At 29.9% G+C, this 22,175-nt stretch overlaps 1 long non-coding RNA gene across 1 annotated transcript; it reads left to right on the top strand.

Moving 5' to 3' along the window:
- The first annotated feature begins 2,487 nt into the window (after positions 1–2,487).
- Positions 2,488–21,907, top strand: LOC129966843 (uncharacterized). The gene is made up of 3 exons (XR_008784300.1): positions 2,488–2,808; positions 2,933–2,962; positions 21,792–21,907. It is a non-coding gene; the product is annotated as an uncharacterized LOC129966843 (long non-coding RNA).
- The last annotated feature ends 268 nt before the right edge of the window (positions 21,908–22,175 follow it).

Raw genomic sequence — 22,175 nt, 5'->3', positions numbered from 1 at the left:
TTATTAAATCAAGTTGCATACCAGAAATGCATGGAAACCATCCATTTCTGATATACATTTCGTTATTATCAAATCAAGTTGCATACTAGAAATGTATGGAAACCATCCATTTCTGATATACATTTCTTTATTATCAAATCAAGTTGCATACCAGAAATGCATGGAAACCATCCATTTCTGATATACATTTCTTTATTATTAAATCAAGTTGCATACTAGAAATGCATGGAAACCATCCATTTCAGATATACATTTCGTTATTATCAAATCAAGTTACATACCAGAAATGTATGGAAACAATCCATTTCTGATATACATTTCTTTATTATTAAATCAAGTTAAATACCAGAAATGTATGGAAACACTTAATGTAATCAATAATGAAATGAATACATTGATGCTTTTTCTGCCAATGACAATCCTATACTAAACAAAGCATGTCAAAAATCTTACTTGATGTGTTTGCGCAATTAACGATACTTAGTTCAATTTGCTTATATTAACGTCCCGTTTAAAGCAACACTAGGGCTATTTTGGAACTGAACTGGTCATTTTGAACCGCGGCCGGATGACGAGTACGGTATTGAGCAGGTATCCCTCACTCCAAGCATGCACCGCACACCAGCAGGAGTGCGTTTTGCCCCGACGGGTTTAGCGTGAACCAGACCCGCTTACAAGACATTGCTTCAGTGGAATCGGGTCTCGAACGTGAAACCACCCGGTTCAGTAGCTGAGACTTTACCTCCAGCCCATCGCGGCCCGTAGCTCTGAATGATAACAAATATAGTAAATAATAAAATGACTCAAAAAGAAAAAAGGGGGATTCAGTATCTATGCCTTATTTTCATCAGTTTATCTATTTATTTGTTTTCTTAATAATATTTTAAAATTGTAAATATACTTTGTAGAGATCCTATATTATGGTATGGTATAAATTAAATTTGGCATCCGGTATCAAAAGTTATTATATGAAAACTTGGAGAATCATGTGCCTGTCTAGGAGCCGTACCTTTCATTTGAACAAAAATAATTTTATAAATCACAGAATCAAATTATTAATATTTATTCACTTTTTAGCACATTTGTGCAATTATATTGATGGAATCAAAAAGTCTATTTTCCTAGTTAATATAAATCATCTTGATATTTTTGAACTGGGATTGAACATAGCCGGATGGAAGAATTCGTTTGTCGATAACTGTGAAAGAAGTGTAGTAAGAATGAGAAAAATGAATGTCATTACTGCATTCGAACTTGAAAATATTTTTTTAAAAAATAAGAGCTCTAATGTTCTCTGAATAATTTACAACTACTTTTAATAAGTTTACATAAATAAAAAATATTACAACGTCATTCTTGACCTGATCAAACCTGAAACTGCTTTCCGATCGCACACAAAATAGTTAGTTACGCCTCGCCCGGGCTCCTGCTGGGATTTTTAAACTTTACATAAGGCACGCTAACCCACTGAGCTACAAAGTCGATTATTCAATTTTCCCATCGACTATTTCAAACAAAAGAAAAAAACGTCCACACCGGCATTTATTTAATAAAAGAGAAAGAAGTCTGCTTTGTCTTTCAGATAAATTTCCCACGACTTCACCAGAACAATCATTAGGTTAAGGAAACTTTTTCTCTATTTTCTATTATTAAAATGTTTATTTTGATTTAATTTGATTTTTCGAGAAAATTTTTCTCCTTTCTTAAATAATTTTTATTTTTATTTTTTGTTAATAGCATTTTTATTTTATGAACGTTTACTTTTTAAAACGCTAAGCTGTCATATTTTAAATACTTTTTTTAAAATAACTATTCCATGCAAAACTTATAACGATGCTGTCATCACAAATTTTTAACAATGCAATATATCAAATCAATTTTTTTTCGGAGTGGATGTCACGATATATTTTGAATACATTCAAAATAAAAAATTACTTTTGACAGGTTATAGTAAGATTTTTCTTTATTGTATCTTATAATCAAATCTTATAACTACAGTGAAATCTGCATTTAATAAATTTTTTTAACCCTGATTGATCTTTCAGTCCTTGAAGTTGAATAATATTTACATAATATTTATGCTCCATTTTACAAAAAGATAATTTTTATACACGAAGAAGATTTTGTTTTTCTACATTTTATCATTTCTCGGTTGTCAAAATTCTTAAATCATCTGCTTATCAAAATCATCTGCCTTGAAAACTGACAGTATTTGAAACAGATGGGCTCTGTTGAAAATTTTAAAAGAGTCTGATTTTCTCCTCGTTCATAAAAACATCGTGATTGCTGATTATCCTAGCAATAAGATACTATAAATTGTTCTGAAATATAATGAAAACACTATGTTTAGCAATGAAAATTAATAATACAATACAGATTTGGTACAATACAAAAAAGAGCCAGGTTCAAGAAAATGTCACAGATGATGTATTTCAATGTTTATGAAAGTTTAAACATTTTTATCCAAAGTATGCTATTTGCCATTAGTCTGCATAAATTACCTGCACATCTAATAATTGTTTTATAATAAACCTGCGATAATTTTGGGTCCCCGGTGGCCTGGTAGTAAGGTCCCGGCTTGTGAGCCGTAGGGTTTCAGGTTCGAGACCCGAAGAACCGTCGTGTAAGGGCGTCTGTTGCACGTTAAATACGTCGTGCCAAACGACCTACCGCTGGTGTGGTGTGGCGTGGAGAGTGGGTGCCAGCTCAGGTGTCGTCCTCGTCATCCGGTTCAAAATTACGAGGTCCGTCCCAAAATTACCCTGGTGTTGCTTTACAACAGGACGTTAATACAACTAAACTAAAACGGTAATATTGTTTTTTTAAACCTGTAATAAAATATGCTTTTTGCTATTAATTTCTATAAATTACCAGCACATCTAATAATTGTTCGATAATAAACCTGTGATATATATATTTTTTTACTATTTAGGATAAGCGCATATCTCATTAAAATGGATGGGTAAGTTTCAATTTATTTTTTCCCTTTATTTTCTAACTTTAATTTACAAATTTCTATTTACCGAACTTTCTATACAATGAATTTTTAAACAGAACAATGAAATCTCATTAAACAGAGCATACTTATTAAATACTTCCTCTTTTCCAGTTGTAGAATAAGGAGCATTTAATAAAAGCATCAATAGTTTAATTTTTGAAAATTAATTATTCAGTTTTCTTTTTCCAGAAAGCTAATAAGCAGTTGAAATGGAATAAATCCATTCTAATGATAGCCAATCCCTTTCTGTGTGCCTTTAATCAATTCGCCGGTTTAATCCTTCAGACATTCATCTAGGTAATTTCATGAAAGACAATGAATGCAGCGTCAAGGCCGCGGTGACCTGGTTTTCAGTCTAGACTTCAGAACCAGAGATCTGTAGCTTCCTTGCTCGAATTTAACTAAATACCTACTGATGTAAATGGGCCTGAACATTGAATTTCATATAACTCATAATAAAACTCGAAGATCATGTTTATTTTCTTTGATGTGATTTTGAAATTTTGAAAGTGAGCAATCCATTGAAATATTGTCAGCTAAACCAAGATTAAAAATTAGGAAGTCAAACCCAAATGAACCTGAACCGGGTTTTTAATCAATCACACTAAATGAAATTGCTTGGCTACCGCTATATTATTAAAATGCAAGTCCATTCTGAAAAGATTTTCAAAGCAAGGTTACTTGATTATAAATAGGAATTGCAATACCGGTATACCGGGATACCGAATACCGGTATTTTGAGCCGTTTGTACAATTTTGTAATACCGGTATTCACAAGTTTAAATACCGGTTTTTCGGCATTTACTAGAAATTTTTAAAATTGTCTCCATTATATGTTCAGGGATCGCCAACATAGCAAAATAGTTTGCGTTTTTGTTTTTATGTCTCCCTAAAGGACGAAATTAATTAACTAATTAATGACTTAATTAATTGCTTAAATCTAAATTAGAGAAACATGGATTATCCCTGAAAGAAGAAATTGTATCCATAATGACTGATGCATCAACAGTTATGAAAAAAAGTTGGAAAGTTGATTGGTACAAATCAGCAATTGTGCTGTGCTCATGGAATTCAATTAGGAATAATAGATGTATTATACCAAAAAAATAAAGAACAGAAGAATCCAAATACTATGGATATAGAAACTTTGGATTCTAACTTTGAAGAGAGTAAGAGTAAGAGTGATATTGACAGTGAAAATAATAACAATGTAATTGTTGAAGAAGTTATTGCTAATGAGGATGAAATTAGTGATTGCAATACCGGTATTTTGAGCCATTTGTTCAATTTTGTAATACCGGTATTCACAAGTTTAAATACCGGTTTTTCGGTATTTACTAGAAATTTTTAAAATTGTCTCCACTATATGTTCAGGGATCGCCAACAAAGCAATATAGTATACGTTTTTTTTTATGTCTCCCTAACGGGCAAAATTAGTTAACTAATTAATGGCTTAATTAATTGCTTAAATCTAAATGAGCGAAACATGGATTATCCCTGAAAGAAGAAATTGTATCCATAATGACTGATGAAGCAATAGTTATGAAAAAAGTTGGAAAGTTGATTGGTGCAAATCAGCAATTGTGCTATGCACATGGAATTCAGTTAGGAGAATTAGAGATAAAGAATTAGAGATAAATAAAAAAATTTCAACGAACCAAATTAAAATACAGAAATCAGCTATATCCCAAACCATCCGATAAGAAATCGATTTATTTGAAGATGAGGGATTTAGAGGTAAATACTTGGAAAAAGTATATCGCGCATTGCTAACAGTACCACCAACTAGCGTAGATGCCGAAAGAGCGTTTTCAACAGCTAGTAATTTTTGCACAAAATTACTTTTCAGGCTTAATGACAGTACAATCGATGCATTATATTTTTAAGATCACATTTCAATAATTTGTATTAGTACCACAGACTGAATAGTGATATCTACAATTTTTTGTGATTTAAATAATTAAGGTTTTTTTTTTTTTTTTTTTTTTTTTTTTTTTTTGTGATTTTTTATATACTGTTATAATTTATAAGTTACAAATCATTTTTTTGTGATATTTACCCTTTCTAATAAAACTGGCAAATAAAAAGAAATACCTGTGTTTTCTTTCTTTTTCTAAAATTTCTAATACCGGTATTAAAACCGGTATCCCGGTATTAAGATCTAAAAAATACCGAATACCGGTATTGTAATTTTGGTCCGGTATTGCAATCCCTAATTATAAATATGTATAATTACCATGACAATTGAGTGGTCACTTCCTTAATTCTTATTCCACTAAAGACTCATAGAGTTGAGACTCTAAGGAGCATGAAATAGCATTGCCTATCAGTAATTGTATAATTAGTTGGTATGGTGCAAGTTTTAATAAAGAGTGAGATGCCTGCCCCGACGTTGTTCGTGACATTCGACTTTCGAGGTCATCTGACAGTGTTCTTCAAAACCCTTTTGTAATTTAAATTTCAAAAATTCGGAGAAAGATATTAGAAAAATGAAATCAATTTTTTTATATACCGAAACTAGTAACTATATATCTCTACTATGAAGATGAATGTGTGCTTCTGTTGGTGCTCTAGAGGCCAGACCATTTATTCTAGATTTACTAACAACATATATACTTTAGAGGATGAAAATACATACCGCTGAGCAATTAAAAAAAAATTTAATTAGAAATTTAATTAATAAAAAAGTTTAATTATAGTGATATCCGTGGTAACTACTGAAAATATTACTGAACAAAAAAAAAAATGTTTTTTATATTATTGTAAAATTCAAAAGATTTTTTTTCTATGGTACCAAGCTTTTTTTTTTTTTTGAGCATTTTTTTTTCTGTTTTTAAATATTTTTAAAAATATTATAAGCTTATTTTCAAATAATATTTTTTTAATTGAAGTGAAACTGAAATCGTTTTCCTTTTGTTAAAATTTTTTATCCAGGTATTTTTTTTATTATTATTGTGTTGTTAATAATTAAGATACGAAATTTTTTGGAATATTTTTCCATACCGGGTAAGTTTCAGTATAAAGTATACTTTTAATAAACGTTTTGAAATTTTATTGTACATTAATTACATAAAGGTCAAAATCAAGCAATGGTGAAAAAATTTTGTGCTTCCTTTTTTAAATATTACTTCTCTTTACTGTAATCTAATTGGTTGTATAACGATACAGACAGAAAATTATAGGAGTACATAGCACAATTAACTGAACGGTGCAAAGACTTTAAAATAATAAGAGTTATATGTCTATAAGAATTTTCAGTTAAAAATATTTTGTTTATGAGACAATTCAAACCAAACCACAAAAAAATATTTAATTAATATGGAAATCTGGAGGACCAACTGATCACCAAACGCGACTGATAACTGAATAAGAATTACGAAAAATTCTTTTAATAATATTTTCTTTACTGTTCACTACTGATAGTAATTCACAGAGTCTTGAAAAAAATTAGAGCTGCGTAACGACGAACACGTGTTAAAAGCTGAAGCATCCAAGCAGATGTCATTGGTCCACTCTGTCAAAGACCGATCCTAGCTACCACGTGTAGTTGACATGGATAGTTAAGAAAACCAACAAAGGTTACACTTGACTGTTCAAGCATGTTTATCATACACAGGATTCAAAGATTCTGTCTGTTAGAAAATAATTCCCTTCAAATATTCCTCTGAAGTGCCGTTTCTTCATGGATGAATTGGATCACCAGGTTAGCTATAACAAAGATACAATTTTTGAAAATCAGTCTGACTCAAATCTAATAATTTACTTTATATCAGTTACTTTGTCTGATTCAAACCTAAAAATTTGCTTTAATTAAATTTCTTTTTGCCGGACCTAAATCTAAATTTTTACTTTACTGTAATTCCTTTATTTTATTCCTTGAATCAAGACTAAAAATTTGCCTTACGTTGATTCCTTTCCTTGGATTTAAATCTAAATATTTATATCACGTTAATTCCTTTGCTTAACTAAATTCAAAAATATACTTTTTATTTCTTTACTCAATTAAAGTCTAAAAATTTATTTCCTGTTAATTCCTTTGCAGAGAGCAAAGCCTTAAGAGTCTTAAAATGAAAGAATAAGTTCTAACAACTTTCTTTATTTCATTTCTTTACTTAAGTTAAGTCTAAAAAAATTTTTTTGACACAACTCAAACTTAAAGTTTAGTTGATTCTTTTGTTGAACTCGAAAATAAAATTTTACTTTACGCTAATATTTTTGCCGGACTCAAATCTAGATTTTACTTTACGGTGATTCATTTCTCTGATTCCTTGAATCAAATCTAAAAATTTGACTTACGTTGATTCCTTTCTTTGGGTTTAAATCTAAAAATTTACATCACGTTATTTCCTTTGCTTAATTCAATTCTAAAAATATATTTTGTTTAATTTATATAATTTCTTTACTAAATTAATTTAATTATTTAAAAATTATTTCACTTTGATTCCTTTGCAAAGAACAGGCCCATAAAATCAAAAATTCAAATCTAACAACATTCTTTACTTTATTTCTTTGCCTAAGTTTAAGTTAAAAAAATTTTTGACTCAAACCTAAAGTTAGTTTAATTTTTTTTTTTTTTTTTTGGACTCAAGCGTAAAATTTTTATTTACGTTAATTCCTTTGTTAGAACTGGAGTGTAAAACGTTTTACAACTGCATGAGATAAAGAGATCATTCATTTGTGTTAATTTTCTTACATTAATGCTTTTGCTGCAAAGTCTGAATATTTACTTCATGATAATAAATAATCAGGTATGAATATAACATTAAGAAACAATAAAATGTGAACATTGCCGCAATCTTAAAGTCTAGGGTAGAAAACTGAGCGTTCTATTTTCATTCAGAGAGGGGAAATAAACAAAATAGAATGAAAATGAAAAATTGTAACCTGATAATGTTTTAAGGTTTAATAATATATTTATATTTCATTTTTTCAAACTAGCCACCTATGGCGACCAGTTGATTCACCAGGAATAATGCTCTTTAAAATTTTCAATCAAATATTTATGTATCTTAATGTCTTAATAGCTACTTCAGCAAAATATTTTTAAGCTTCACATTTTGATAGTCACATAAAATTATAGAAGCCTAAAGATATTTTTTTCTTTTACTATATAGCTCTCTAATTTATTGTCAGCTGCATTAAGATATAAATTTGAATTTGAAATAAAAGAGATTCGAAGAGATTGAAATAAAACTTCGAAAATGTGAAAACTTTTTTGCGGCAACGAAGCATATTTTTTAAAAATATAACTATAGAAAATCACATCTTTTAGTATTGTAATCTTATGTGCAACACATAATTTAAAAAAAAAAATTATGTAATATTTTTAAGAATTATTCAATAAGAATGTCTCTAATTCATCATAATATTTAGTTTTACCTTCAAAAAGATTTAAATAATATTTTATTTTATTTCAATAATAAATGTACTATGAAAACAATTATAATATCTAAATTTTATACAATCCTTCGATTCTATAAATCATATTCAATAAAATTATTTGACAATCTAACACAATTATTTTGTCATCTTCTGCGGTGAAGCCTGACCAAGTTATAAACCTTTGAGTATCATTATTTTAAAATAATCAACAATTTCATTATTTTAGACAATATATCTTGGATAAAGTCCCAGTGTTGAGTGGCGTATTTATTCAAGACGACCGATGGAGAAGTCTAAAATCGAGCGCTTTTATCGAATAGAGACATTCACATTTTCACAACTCAATCAGTTTTAATTGGGAAAGAGTGGAACGTTTTTTATTTGAAAAAATTAGCATCTTAAGAATATTAAATATGATTCACAGAACAGAGAAAATTGCTGTATTATAATATTTGTACTGTGTTAAAAATGCAATTAGTCACTTTATTCTTTTATTCTCTAAATTGTAAAATCGACTTTCATGAAAATTTTAAGCACTTAAGCACTTCTTCTTTCAATTTGTCACAATATTTATTTCAAGAAAAGCTTTTAATGTAAAGATTAAATTAAAATTAATAAAAAAGTGTCTAGTTTTAAAAGTTAAGCAAATGAAAAAAGTGTTTCGAAATTCGCACTACCTAAAAACCCCTTGTGAATTCCCGTGATTGTAGTAGGTTCAGCGTTACTATTATAGCGTGCGATTATATTGTATTGTAATATTGATGTATTTAGTGTTGCAGAAATACTTGCATTTAAATACTGTTGTACTTAAACAGCAATTTAAAAAAAAAAAAAAAACTTAAATGTCGGTCGATGCATCAAAATCTCGAAACACCATGCTAACATATATTTATAGTGAGATAAAAAGAATGAAAACTCAAACATCACAAACGTTTCCACGGCTTTTTAAATCTAACCAACATAAACACTTCTTTTTTTACACGCGCTTTTACAATGCACTGTTTATGTTTCTCACGAAACTCAGTGTCACAAAAAAGGAAGTTATCGAATGACCCTCTTGGTGAAAATTGCTTATCTCTTATATTACAAGGAACGTGTCCGAATACGTCTGAATTCGCCTCCCAACACACTCCTCGAGTACACCCATTTATCGAGAAGACAGATTCGTGTCTGAACGCGCCGAATAAAATGCACCTGGTTCTTATTTATGAAAATGCCGGGAGAAAATTTCGCTTGCGCGCATTCCACGTGAGCGAAAAAAAGAGAAACAGGGAAAACAGTTCGCAAAACGTGACTCAAGGTCGGGAAGAGCAGAAGAAAACTTTCGGTTCCACTCGGCTGGTTTCGGATTCGCTCTTCCGATTTAGTAGGCACTAATGGGCGTCATTTAATACTGTTTTATCGGTCGCTTAGAGGATTTAGGAGATGGGCGATTAGTATTCACAGCGGTGGAAGCTGAGAATAAAATGATTCGACAAGAACAAAAAATTATGCAAAGTAGTTTCTTTCAAGTTGTCTTTTGTGTGACAGTTGGATGATTCATACTTTCGTCTACAGTTAAAAGTTTGTTTAAAGAGAGGTTTCTGACCCATTTAACTAGTTAAGTTTTTTTTCTTCTTTTTTTTTTTACCTGAAAATTGTCGGTTAAGATTAATTGTAAAAGTACTATTAAAAAAAAAACCCTCTCAGGTGCTGTTACAGGTGCGATAACAAAAGCATAAAAAGCTATGCTTAACAGTTTTTTTTAAAAAATTTTTATATTGAACAATAATGTATATTTATGTCACGTACAATGTTACATTTTTTAAATTAATTTCGAATAATTTTATAATTAATTAAAAATTAATTTATCTGTTGCAGTTTTTAATTCAAAAAGAAAAGTTTTTTTAATGAAGGAATTGTAATCTATTTAAATTTAATTGGAGGAAAGTTCAGTTTTCGCCCGAGTTGTGAAACCCCCGGGGGCACCTCGTAATTGATTATGAGGCGCTTCCGGCATGACGGTTGGTTCTCGCCGCCATAGTGGGTACAGAAAAAGGTAGGGATCTGGCTCCTTTCATCGATGACGGGACGTACTTCCTTATGGAAGCGTTGTAACGTGGCCGGTGATGGGCCGTTAGGACTGAACCACAGTTCCCGCTAGTGTTTCTGTTGCGGCGACCCGGCCATTCAGATTTTCCCGTGTGCCTTCTGGCTGGTCGATGTTGCCAGTTTAAGGTTCCTCACTTGTGAATAAACTGTCTGGATCAATCTGATTTTTTATTTAACACGTAGAAGAGCATTTAAAAATTTTGCATATTAAAATTAAAAAAAAAAAAAGGATATCTGAAGAATTATTCTTTTCAATAACTATTATACATAACAATCGCTTATATTATGCATTATAATGACTGCTTTACTGAAAAAATAAATTTTCGTGTTGTTATACGTTGTTTATACCACATATGCTATGATAAATAATAATAATAAAAATATATCAATTAAGTCGAGACAGTCCTTTTTTTTGACTACTCTTCCTGCTTGGCATACCGTAACCACAATATTCAAATCTGTCCTAGGTTGCAACTTAAGAAATCTGATAACTTCAGCTTAAGAGTTTAAAATTTCTATATTTCCAACCCTTCGTCTAAGATTTAGAAAATATTTACTATTGATTCTTTCTATGCATTAAATTTTATAAAAGATTTCAAAGATTTCTCTATATCTACGTTTGAAAGGGATGGAATATGATTATCCAAATGTGACCAATGAAAAGTGAACTTCATTAAAGGAAATATTGTATTAACAATAGGTAAATATGCTACGAATGCTCTCTTTGTATTTTCCCCTTCAGTTAAAAAAATGGATTTTTTTTCCCATTTTTATTGTTTTGAGTTTTATTATTGTATTTATTTAATAAGGTTTTGTTTAATACTTTTGATTTCGGTATCATCCTCTCTTACCGGGTTGTGTGCCCTGTTTTCAGGGGGCCCGGATTGAGAGTTAGAAAAATCTAGCTATTTATTCTTCGTTCAAACAATGATATCTGTTCCTCTCTCCTTTTATGTCATAAAAATAAGTTAAAAGGCATTGCTGATGTCTATGGCGTCAGAGCTTTTACCAAATAATTCTAAATGCAGTCGAGCCATTCTAAATCTATTATGTGATTCCGTGGTTTTAATTACCTATGATCTAACATCTAAAATCTATTTTCTAACTCTCAAGAATCAAAGATGTCATTAAATACAGAATAACATTTATTGACGAATACGAAAACCTACACGAACGCAAAGATATTCACCGTTACATCTCTAATTAGACATCACTAATCTGAATAGCTCAGAATAAAAAAAAGTATCAAAGTTCTAGAAAAAACTGCGCATTCGCCGGTTTCCATAGCAACCGCAGATGGAAACGGAAAAGGCGTCTCTAAGACTGAACAGGTATTTTAATATTATTTATTCAAAATTAATAATCTTATTATTTCTTAGTTTTTTTTTTAACTCTCTTTTACTTATAAGGTAAATAATGAAATATTTTATTTACTTAAATATAATATAAGAGGTATTTTGAAGCATTAATTAAAAAATTCAGCATTCATTCACAGTGGCACGACTAAAACAAATGTCGAAAATAAGGTGCCAAATGCTAAAAGGATGAAAAACGATGGTAAGAGGGAAAAAAAGACGGAAGTCTCTGTCCTAATTAACTTGTAAAAAAACCCGTTGTGTTGTTTATTCTGCGAAGATTGGCGGTTAAGATTATTACAAAAGATACATCTTGTAAATTATACTAAAAAATGTGTCAATAAAAAAATTGATATAAAAAAGTGGCTGGACAGAAATAGGAAAAAGCAGAAAAAAATTGTGAAGGATTTCTTTTGACCATTAATTTGTGACCTCTTTTATTTCTGGCAGCTATTCAAATATCACTTTCATTGCACTAACAGTACAACACAGTAATAGAGTCAATGAAAAAAGAAAAATGAGAACATTGCAGAAATGTGTTCTATTTTCCTTAACCGTCCGCTATCTTGATAATTAAAACTCAGACAAAAAAAAAAAAGTACTAATTAAATTTGAGCAAATTTAATGCTTTTGACCGGTGTCAGATAAGTGGTATTTAAATATCTTTTCAAATATTTTCACTTTGTATCTTTAATTTGCATGAAAATGGTATATTTTATGAATATAAACCAAATAATTGAAATGCTCTTAGTCAAACTTATTCTTAAACAACGTATACAAAGTAAAGTAATATAATAATAAAAAAGAAAACTTTAAGAAAATAACCCATGTTTTTTTGCAAATTGAAATAGAATGTGATACAAGCCGAAATAAAGCTATTAAAATAAATTAACGAATAAAGGCTGAAATGCTATTTGCAAATTGAGTCATGCGCATAAACGATAAAAAATTTGTTCTGTAGGGCAAACTAGTAGACATATTTGACACTAATAAGTTCTTTAGAAGGAGGTATTCATTAAAAAAAAGAGTTTTCAATCTTTTAATTAGATTTTTACTTAGAAATAATCAATATTTTAATGATTTTTTTTTCTCAGTACCTTCAATGGATATTACTGCAAGGAAATTATTTTTATCCCACATTAAATAAAGATATAAACTTTTCAATGTTGATAATTTTATTGCTGTTATTATTTTTCTACTATTTAAATAAATTTTTAAAATTTGTTTTACCACATTTTTCAATGCTTTTGTTGGATTTATACACATGTGCTTTGCGAAGATATTAAATTTTTTTTGTGTGTTTATGTTATTAATGCTATATAATTAAATTTTATAAATAATCCATTCCATGACTCAGTTATCTGCGTTGTTTGTCTGTTAAATTAGATTACTTTGAAGAAACTAAGCGATAATAATTATAACTATGCTTCATTCTGAACTGAATAATTTAATTTAAGAAGTAATTATAAAAGTCATAATGTTATTAATTTACTAAATCAATAATGAAATGAATAATGATTACGCTAAAAGGTCAATTTTTTGGGAAAATATCAAACATTTTTTTTAAAATTCAATATGCTTAATTTTCGAACAGTTTCTTTCATAAAGCTATTTCAATTAAATTTTTAAGTTATTTTTCGGGAAATCACATTTTTTTTTATGCTTACATAATATACATTTTAGTACTATTTTACATCTTTAAAAGCTATTTTCTCAAGTTCTAAATTTTTGTAGAAATTTCATTAGAAAAACTTCATAAACTAAAATCTAAGCATAATGTTTTATAATATCCACAGAATAAGCTATGCACAAAATTTTGAACTAATCATTTAACTACTAGTTTAGAAATTTATCAAATGGAAAAATTAGAAGCATAAAGCAAATTTAATTTTTGCGATATACCTTTTTTTTAATCAATTTTTTTTAATTAAAAATTTTTTTTGGGGAATTAAGTTGTTATATTTTGATTTTATAAATGTTTTTTTTATTTATTTTACGCTAAAACTCAAAAATTTAACTATTTTACAATATCTTTAAAAAAAATTCAAATTGAATATAGTCACAACTTTAAACAAGTAATTTATGGAAGGTTATTATAAAAAATTCTTCATTTTTAAAGAATTATATCGATCGAATATAATGTACTCAAAGAAATAAACTAATGGAGTCAAATGATGTGACATTAAAATCCATGACAAATATAAAGGCATATAATAATCTAAATGCAGAGAGTTTTACATCGTTTTGTGGCATCACTTTCTGTCTTCTCCTACTTGATGCGCAGTAAATACTAAATTTGATTCATTTGGCGCGTATGTCAGCATGAGTTAAATAAAATTTGGCATCTTTCAAAAATTTATTTCTTCAATAATAGAAAATTATATTAAATATTTTTTATTCAATTTCGTGAATATATTAAATGTGTAATAAAATCCATTTATAATATCAATGATAAAGCTCGGTAGCATATAAAAGCTGACGCATAACTGAAAAAGAATGCCCATTTGTTTTCACGAATGTTCCACACAAACAAGAAAATGCAATTTTCCCACGAAAACACGCATGTATTTTGAGACCCGCATGGGTTGTTCACCTCCTTTTTGTAATTGGAGAGCCCTCTCTGACTCATGCAGTATGGGAGGTATTTTTAGAGGAGAGAGCGTATGAAAAATTAAACCACAAAAATTCCTCGGACACTTTAAAATGCTGTTAAACATCTACAGAAATGTCAAGTGAGAAAAAAAAATTGCATTCTTTTTTTCCAGTTATTAAGCAGATATAAATAATTAACAAAATTAACCAAGATAAGAAATAAAGTTTTCTTTTCTAGTTCAAAATTGTATGCTTCATGATATATTTATATAAACATGATATATTTATATAAATAATGTGTTTACATTTTTACTTTCTTGTATATATTGCATAGAGAAAGTATAGTAATTCTCAAGATTTTGGAGAATTTCCATGCTTTAGACTTCTCTGAGTCTGAATAACACATTTTTGGAAAATGTCCGTCTATCTGTCTGTGACAAATATAACTCAAAAATGATTTGAGCTAAAAGGCTGGAATTTTGCATATGGTCTTTATAACAAATTTTTAGATTTCTGTCAAAATTTGAGTAAAATTTGTACCGTGGAAGTCCGTCTGTACGGCTATCCGAATATGTTAAGACAATAATTACAAAACAAAGAGCGCAAGATAGATAAAATTCAATACACAGATTTAATATCTATAGTGTAGACATTTATTAAATTTTGAGCCAAATCAAAATTCAATACACAGATTTAATATCTATAGTATTGACACTAATTAAATTTTGAGTCAAATCCAACTACGCTTGACTGTCAATCTGTATTTTCAGAAATAAGTAAACGCGATACTGTAAAGACACAATGACTTAAATATATCAAATATTTGGTATGGGGTCTGTGACTACAAAAGAAGTTTAGTGTCACATTTTTGTTTCAATAGGTTGGTAAAAGCGAGTTTAAAACACAAATTCGACTTTTGGATACTAATAACGTACATCAGGGATTCATCGCCCATTAACTCGCCAAGGATGACACGATCGATTCAGTAAAACTGAATTCATACTAAAAGTTAATATTTCGTAACTATTGTATGCTAGTGCCAGGCAAGGCATGACAACTTATTGGGGAGTATGCGAGAAAGTTTTGGAGAAACCATTCCTGCTGGTTAACTCTCTGAAGTACGAATTATACAAAGTATTGTAATAACCAGAAAACAGCAATTTTATATAAAATGTATCTCTTTCTTTGAGATTATGTTTGTCAGTCGCGTCGGCTTGCCTGAGAACATCACGACTAAACGGTCTATCGAAATAGACATCTGAATTAGGCATGCGACCTTGACACCAAAACCGCAGATTTCTATCAAATTTTGAATGAAATATACCTGCGTAGAATCCGTCTGTCTGCATATGAATGCGATAGCTCGAACACGCAGAAGTGTTCTTTGTCGGATACTTACTTCATGTGGATACTTTTTATATTTTGGATATTTCTTATTCCTTGTTGAACTTCGTAGTATAGAGAGGCGATTAAAATATAAATTTTGGTTCTCTGCCTGTAAAAACCAGATTCAAAATGAGATACTTTATATTTTTGATATCTAGAACAAGGACTTAATATCATTTATCTAACTCGTTCTATTTTTAATTTTTGGAATCACATGCGCATATACGAACATTGAACTTATTAAGAAGTTAAAAGCATATCTTGAGATTAAAATCAAAGAGAATACCATCGCAGTATTGAATTTTTTTAACGTTTATAATATTTATCTTTTATATTGTAAATCGACCCCGTTCTTAAGATGGTTCACTACGGTTTCTTTTTATTTTCGCTTATAGCATAGAGAAAATATTGTCAAAAAATTCGAGCTGGAGATTTTGTCGATCCCCCACATTATAGGAGTTCGAAAAACACATTTTGTTTGTTCATCCGTTTGTTACAAAGGTTACTCAAAAATGCTTTGAGCTAGATGGATAAAAGTTGGTACATATTCTTTTCATTAAACTTGTAGATTTATATTTAATTTTTAGTAAATTCATTCAGATGAAATCTGTCTGTCTCGCTTAACACAATAAGTATAAAATAAAGAGCGCCGGATATATAAAATTCAATACACATATTTGACGTCGACAGTGTAGATACCTGCCAAATTTTGAAGTAACTACACTGGGTACTCCACCCTGCCTAATTAAAAGCATTCGAATTAAATTTGAATGACCGGACGGCCACGGCAGCATTGGCAGGAGCTAGGTTGAATCCTACTGCCCATCACTGGCTACAGCACAACCCTTCCTGTGGGAAGTACGTCCTGTCATCGATAAGAGGTAGCCAACCCCCATCATTTCTGTAACCACCAGAGTAGCGAGAACCAGTCACCAAATCGGAAGCTTCTCATCCTCATTTCTAAGATCCCCAACCCTCGGTGGGAGTCCCAACAAGGGATTGTCTATCTGCTCTTTCATATAAACACGATAACTCAAAAAGCAGAGACTTAATTACATCAAACCTGAGGAGGTGATTTTGTGACTAGAATTATAGATCCATGTCAAATTTTGATTTCATTTGGTTGGGAAAAACGCATCTGAAATATAAATTCATTCTACGAATATTATTAACCGCATACGAGAGATTAAATTCCAAAATCTCGCTGAAGATCATACAATAGATTCAGAAGAAACGTTAAATTCATGCCAAAAGTTAATATTTCGTAACTATTATAAACCAGTGTCATGCAAAGCGTTCTCTGGTTTACTCAGAGTTTATAGATTTTTTTTTTTTTTTTTTTTTTGAGAAAGAGTATGGGAGAAAGTTTTGAAAAGATCACTCCTGCTGATTATATTAGCATCCGTTTAGAGGATATTTTAGAATGGATCAACTAATTTAATCATTTTATAAGACAAATTTATAAGGTACATTTTTTTTTGTAATGTTAAGAAAAGAAAATGAATATTCAGTCAACTGGAGTGTTTCGACTTTGACTTTCTAATAATTTGACGTTTTTTCGGTTCTTTTTATAATAATTAATAAAATGTCTTCTGTTTCAAACATATTAGAGTGGCATAGAGGTTGTGAAAATAAGGTGATGTAGAAATTAGGAAAATAAAGTGTGGTAAATGGAGTTATATATATATATATATAAAATTATGGTTCAAGATTATGAGATAAAATCTATAATAGTTCTACAAAACGAAGCTAAGAAATCAAACAAAGCATTATGCTTTTACAGTATTTTTTAAAAAGTGTATTTAGAAAAATAAAGTAGAAAAGAAAAAAAAAATTATGTCTATTAAATTTTTGCATAGAAGTTATAACATGATGTTTTTCACCAGACGATATTTTGACTATTATAGATGCAATAAATAAATAAAGATGAGAAATTTGTATAATTTTTTAACAGGCTGTATTTTTCGCTGTCATGCGTACGGATTATTTTTTAGAATATTTAAAAAGAAATTAATTAAAAAAAAGGAAAAAGAAAAGAAAGGGAAGACAAAACTTTAATATCAATTTAGAAAACTACAGAAAGATATTCAGGCTTTTCAACCGTTTATTACAAGTTTTTAGGTCATGGATTCGATTATTTCAGACGAATAATTCAAAAAAAAGTTGAGGAAAATGCAAGAATAATTAAAACTCAAAATTCCAAAATACAACGCTCATTTAAAATGTGGTTTTGGCAATTCTGTCTGGATTGCAATTAAGTTGCTTTGTTTTGTCTGGAATTATTTCCGCAGGTCCTTGATTCAAATCCTTGGACGGAAGAAAAGTCATTGTTATCTGAACATTAAATATTTCCTCAAAAGACTGTCTAATGATCAACCACTAAAAACTTAATAATATACTCTGCTTACATTGTTTGAGACTAAAAATCATTGATGTCTCAATAAAGACACAGCATTTCCTTGAAAAAAGAAAAAGATTTGCAAGTCCAATAATTTTTTAAAAATTTTATTACAGCTTTTCATAATTTTTTTTTCGTATTTATTCTATGTGGAATACTTCTTGAAGGCAAAGGTGAATTCCTTTACATCTGAGTTACTATCTGGCAACATAAATGGTTGATGTTAGAAACAATCAAAATGTGGGCTAGAAAATCACTTTTCAGTCTCTAACTTCTAAGATATTGCAGTTATTGAAAAACTTGAAATACGAAAATTGTTCGTCTTAATAAGGCGCTCATTTTATTAATTCGATTTATTTTTCTATCTTCAATATTAAGAAAGTTATAGCGAAATGAAAATCTCAAACCTCCACTACTCCCACGTCTTTTGAGTTAGATGGGCCATTTACCCCACCGAGATTTTTGCTCTTCTAACAACATTCTCCAAGCCGGTGAAAATCCAAACAAAATTCAAAATTACTCTGGTTATCCTGTTCAAAAGTTAGCATGGACAAAGAGTTATACACATATACATGTAATATTATTTGTTGTGAAGCATGATGCAGTTTGAAGACAGTGAAGATACTTTTAATTTCGTGACGTCGTTTTATTTCATTTTGAAGAAGCAAGCATATGTACAAGCGACGAGCACACAGAACGACACAGAAAGGAATGAGGGAAGAGCTCTTGGACATTTTATCCCTGGTCTTATATAACCTATGATTTTGATAGGGAAAATATTTCTTTACAGTGCTAATGTATTATGAGATTTCGATAGGGATTTTCGTTACACGCGTTGACAAGGTAGGGGAAATACAGGGAGATTTTAAAAAAGAATTTGCTTGATTAGCGGTATGTTATCTCTTCACGCGTAGTGTGGGAAAGTTAGATTTTAGCTGATTCAACAATTTAACAAAGCTTCTCTTGAATTAATTAAGTAGAGACAGTGGAATGGGATCACGAAATAAGAGAATATTTTAGAATGAAGTTACTATGGGCTAAATTAAGATGAAGTTACTATGAAAATGAATTAAATTGAAATTAGAGTTAAAATATCATTACATACATATAATATAAACTTCTGAATGAAGGGTGGTTTTGGTTTCTAGGGTCCATGATCGGTAAAGAACTGAAGAAATTTTCACGAAGTCTTATTACTTACCCTTACCTTTGCACCCTTACTTACCCTTGCAATAGGTAGTCCTCCTATAGAAATCTACCAAAAAAGTATCTCGCACAAAGTGACGTGGTAGGACAATAAGCAAGCATCGCGAACATAGTATTATTTTTGCACTCATTGATGATATGTCATTTCAAAAAGTGATATAATGTGTTGCTCCGATGGTGCACTATACGACTGGCACTTGGGATATCAATACCCACTCCCTCTTTTGGTTCCCGATCATTATGCTTTAATTAAGTTCCTATCCTATGCTAACTTAATTAAGTTCCTTCGTTAATTAAGCCTTAATTAACACACAGACTATTACGAGACAATTCGTAATTAACAGACCCTGAAGACATTTTGAATATTTCGCAAAAATTTAGGTAGCTATTTTCCATGCCATTATTAGCTATGACATATTGGCATAGAAAATAATATTATTTATAATAATATAATACAAGGCGCTTTCGGCAACAAGATGCTCGCTCATCATATTAATGTGCTAATGCCACGCAGCTTTGATGCCTTACATTTTATCGCATCGGATGAAAGCATTATTTAAAATTATACTTCTGCAATTAACATAGAACATTCTGATTGATTAGCTAAACACATAAAATGGTGAAATCAGATCAGTTATTGAGGTTGGGGCTGTATTAAAGTATTATCTTACGATATCTTACGAAAATGGCGGATGGATAGGAACAGGCGGCCACTGACGACGTATCAAATTGTCATGAGATTCTTTACAAAACAAAAATTGGAATAATCGGAGCAGCGATGGAACTGGAGAACTGATTCTTTGGTTTTCATAAATATTTTAAACATAGAAACACTGCAATTTGTCTTATTTATTAAGGTGTCAAAATAAAGAGTGCAGTAAACTTTAACAAGTCAAGATCATTTTTTTGACTATTTTTCATAAATATTGAAACAGTCCCTTCGAAGGTGGAGAGGGTACAATTCAAAGAGGGGTGACTAAGCATAGAGGGGGAAGGCAAGAGTCAGCTTAGGATAAGGAGGAGTTAATTGGAAAACTGTCGAATGAAAAGCTCATATGTCAGTATTCTATCCTGGGACCCAACTCGAAGGCTCTAATTCACCTGTATAAAAAGAGTTAAAAGGGGGGAAAATGTAGTGACCCCCATTTAGGATTTAAATTTGTATAAGCTGAGAAGTAATGACGTAAATCAAGGATTCTAAAAAAAAAATTTATTAGAATTTTTTTTCTACTTTAGAATTTATAAGTTTTCACTGGCGAAATATATATTATATATAATACCATATAAACGGTTTCTGTACTGTAGAGTATTGAAAGAATTTGCAGTCATTTAAAAATAGCCATTACTCCGCTTATTGATAATTGATTAATAGGACATTTGAATGTGGTTTTCAATATTATTTCAGCATGTTCTTGATCATTGGAGGGAAATGTAACGTAGCTTCTATGCTAAGAATATTAAACAAAAAGCAGACAAAAAGCAAATTTATAGCTTTAATAAGTTCAGAAAGTGGGCTTCTCATTTTCGGAAATGATGCTGAAACCGCAACTCATCTAGGGCAACAGCTTAAGAAGTTAAAGTTATGTTATTGCACCTCGAGAGACAAAGGAAACCAAAGGAATTGAGAAGTTAAAGTATTTTTAAATTTGAATTTAAGTTAGTCAGAAAAAATTTCATGAATTTGAATAAGCTGAAATCATTACATGAACATAAAAAAATAAAGAAACAATATAAATAATGATATATGCAAAGAAAAATTATTCCATACATATATTTCGGAAATGAAATGATTTAAAACAAAGTACATTTACTTTATATAATGTAAAAGAAGCACCCGAATTTTAAAAAAAATTGTGTGACCCCGTTTTTGTGTGATGTCATAGTATAAGAATCCTTAATAGAGGTGATTACTCTTTTACTGGTGCCCTCTTTTTCTACGATACATCATTTCATGATTTATAATGATTATTATCAAAGTATCATTCGTTTTTTACATGCTTTTATTTAACTTGGCTTATTTCATAATGATGGAATTTGTCTTCAATATGACATTCATTTCTTGATATGTTGTAGATTCGAGATTTTGGAGATTTGTGTGTTCGAGATGACACTGCATTATTTTAATAATTTCAAAATTTAACGTCAATTAATCAGGTAATTTAATGAAAGTTTTATGCCATGGATACGATACGAAATTTGATGAAAAATATGTTTATTCTAAATTTTTGTAATATATATGATAACGAATGACAAATTAGATTTTTATAGTCGAAAATAATTAAAATAAATAATTTTTTACTTTTTTTGTACGTTAACTAAAAACAATACAGTAAGTTTGTTTATAAAAATTCTATTGTTAAATATCAATTTGATTTTATTACAGGTTCTCTTGTGCCCTTGCGGTAGATGGCAGTTTCGACAGCCCCTTTTACTAACAGTAAATCTGACATACATTCTTTGTCCGTTGAAGTGAAATGTTTTCTTACATGGTGTGGAAGATTGTTTAAAGGCATGTTTGCTCATCCGACATTTGTTCAAAAATACGAGGATTGTTTCAAAACAGTCCCTATATTGTTTCAAAACGTATCATTATTCAAATTTTCGTTATTGATTCAATATATTTCATTCAATATAATCATGCTTTTAGACTACCGTCTTAACCGTAACTTTTTGAGACGCAAAACAGTCCAAACCGTTTTAAAGGACAGATTGTTGGATCTAGAATTACCAAATAGGAACTTAATTACTTCTTGGGTGATAAACATCC

This window comes from Argiope bruennichi, chromosome 4 (genome assembly GCF_947563725.1).
Source record: "Argiope bruennichi chromosome 4, qqArgBrue1.1, whole genome shotgun sequence".
NCBI classification, from domain to species: domain Eukaryota; kingdom Metazoa; phylum Arthropoda; class Arachnida; order Araneae; family Araneidae; genus Argiope; species Argiope bruennichi.
The sequence above is the reverse complement of the archived record's forward strand: the minus strand, read 5'-3'. Positions and strand labels throughout refer to the sequence as shown.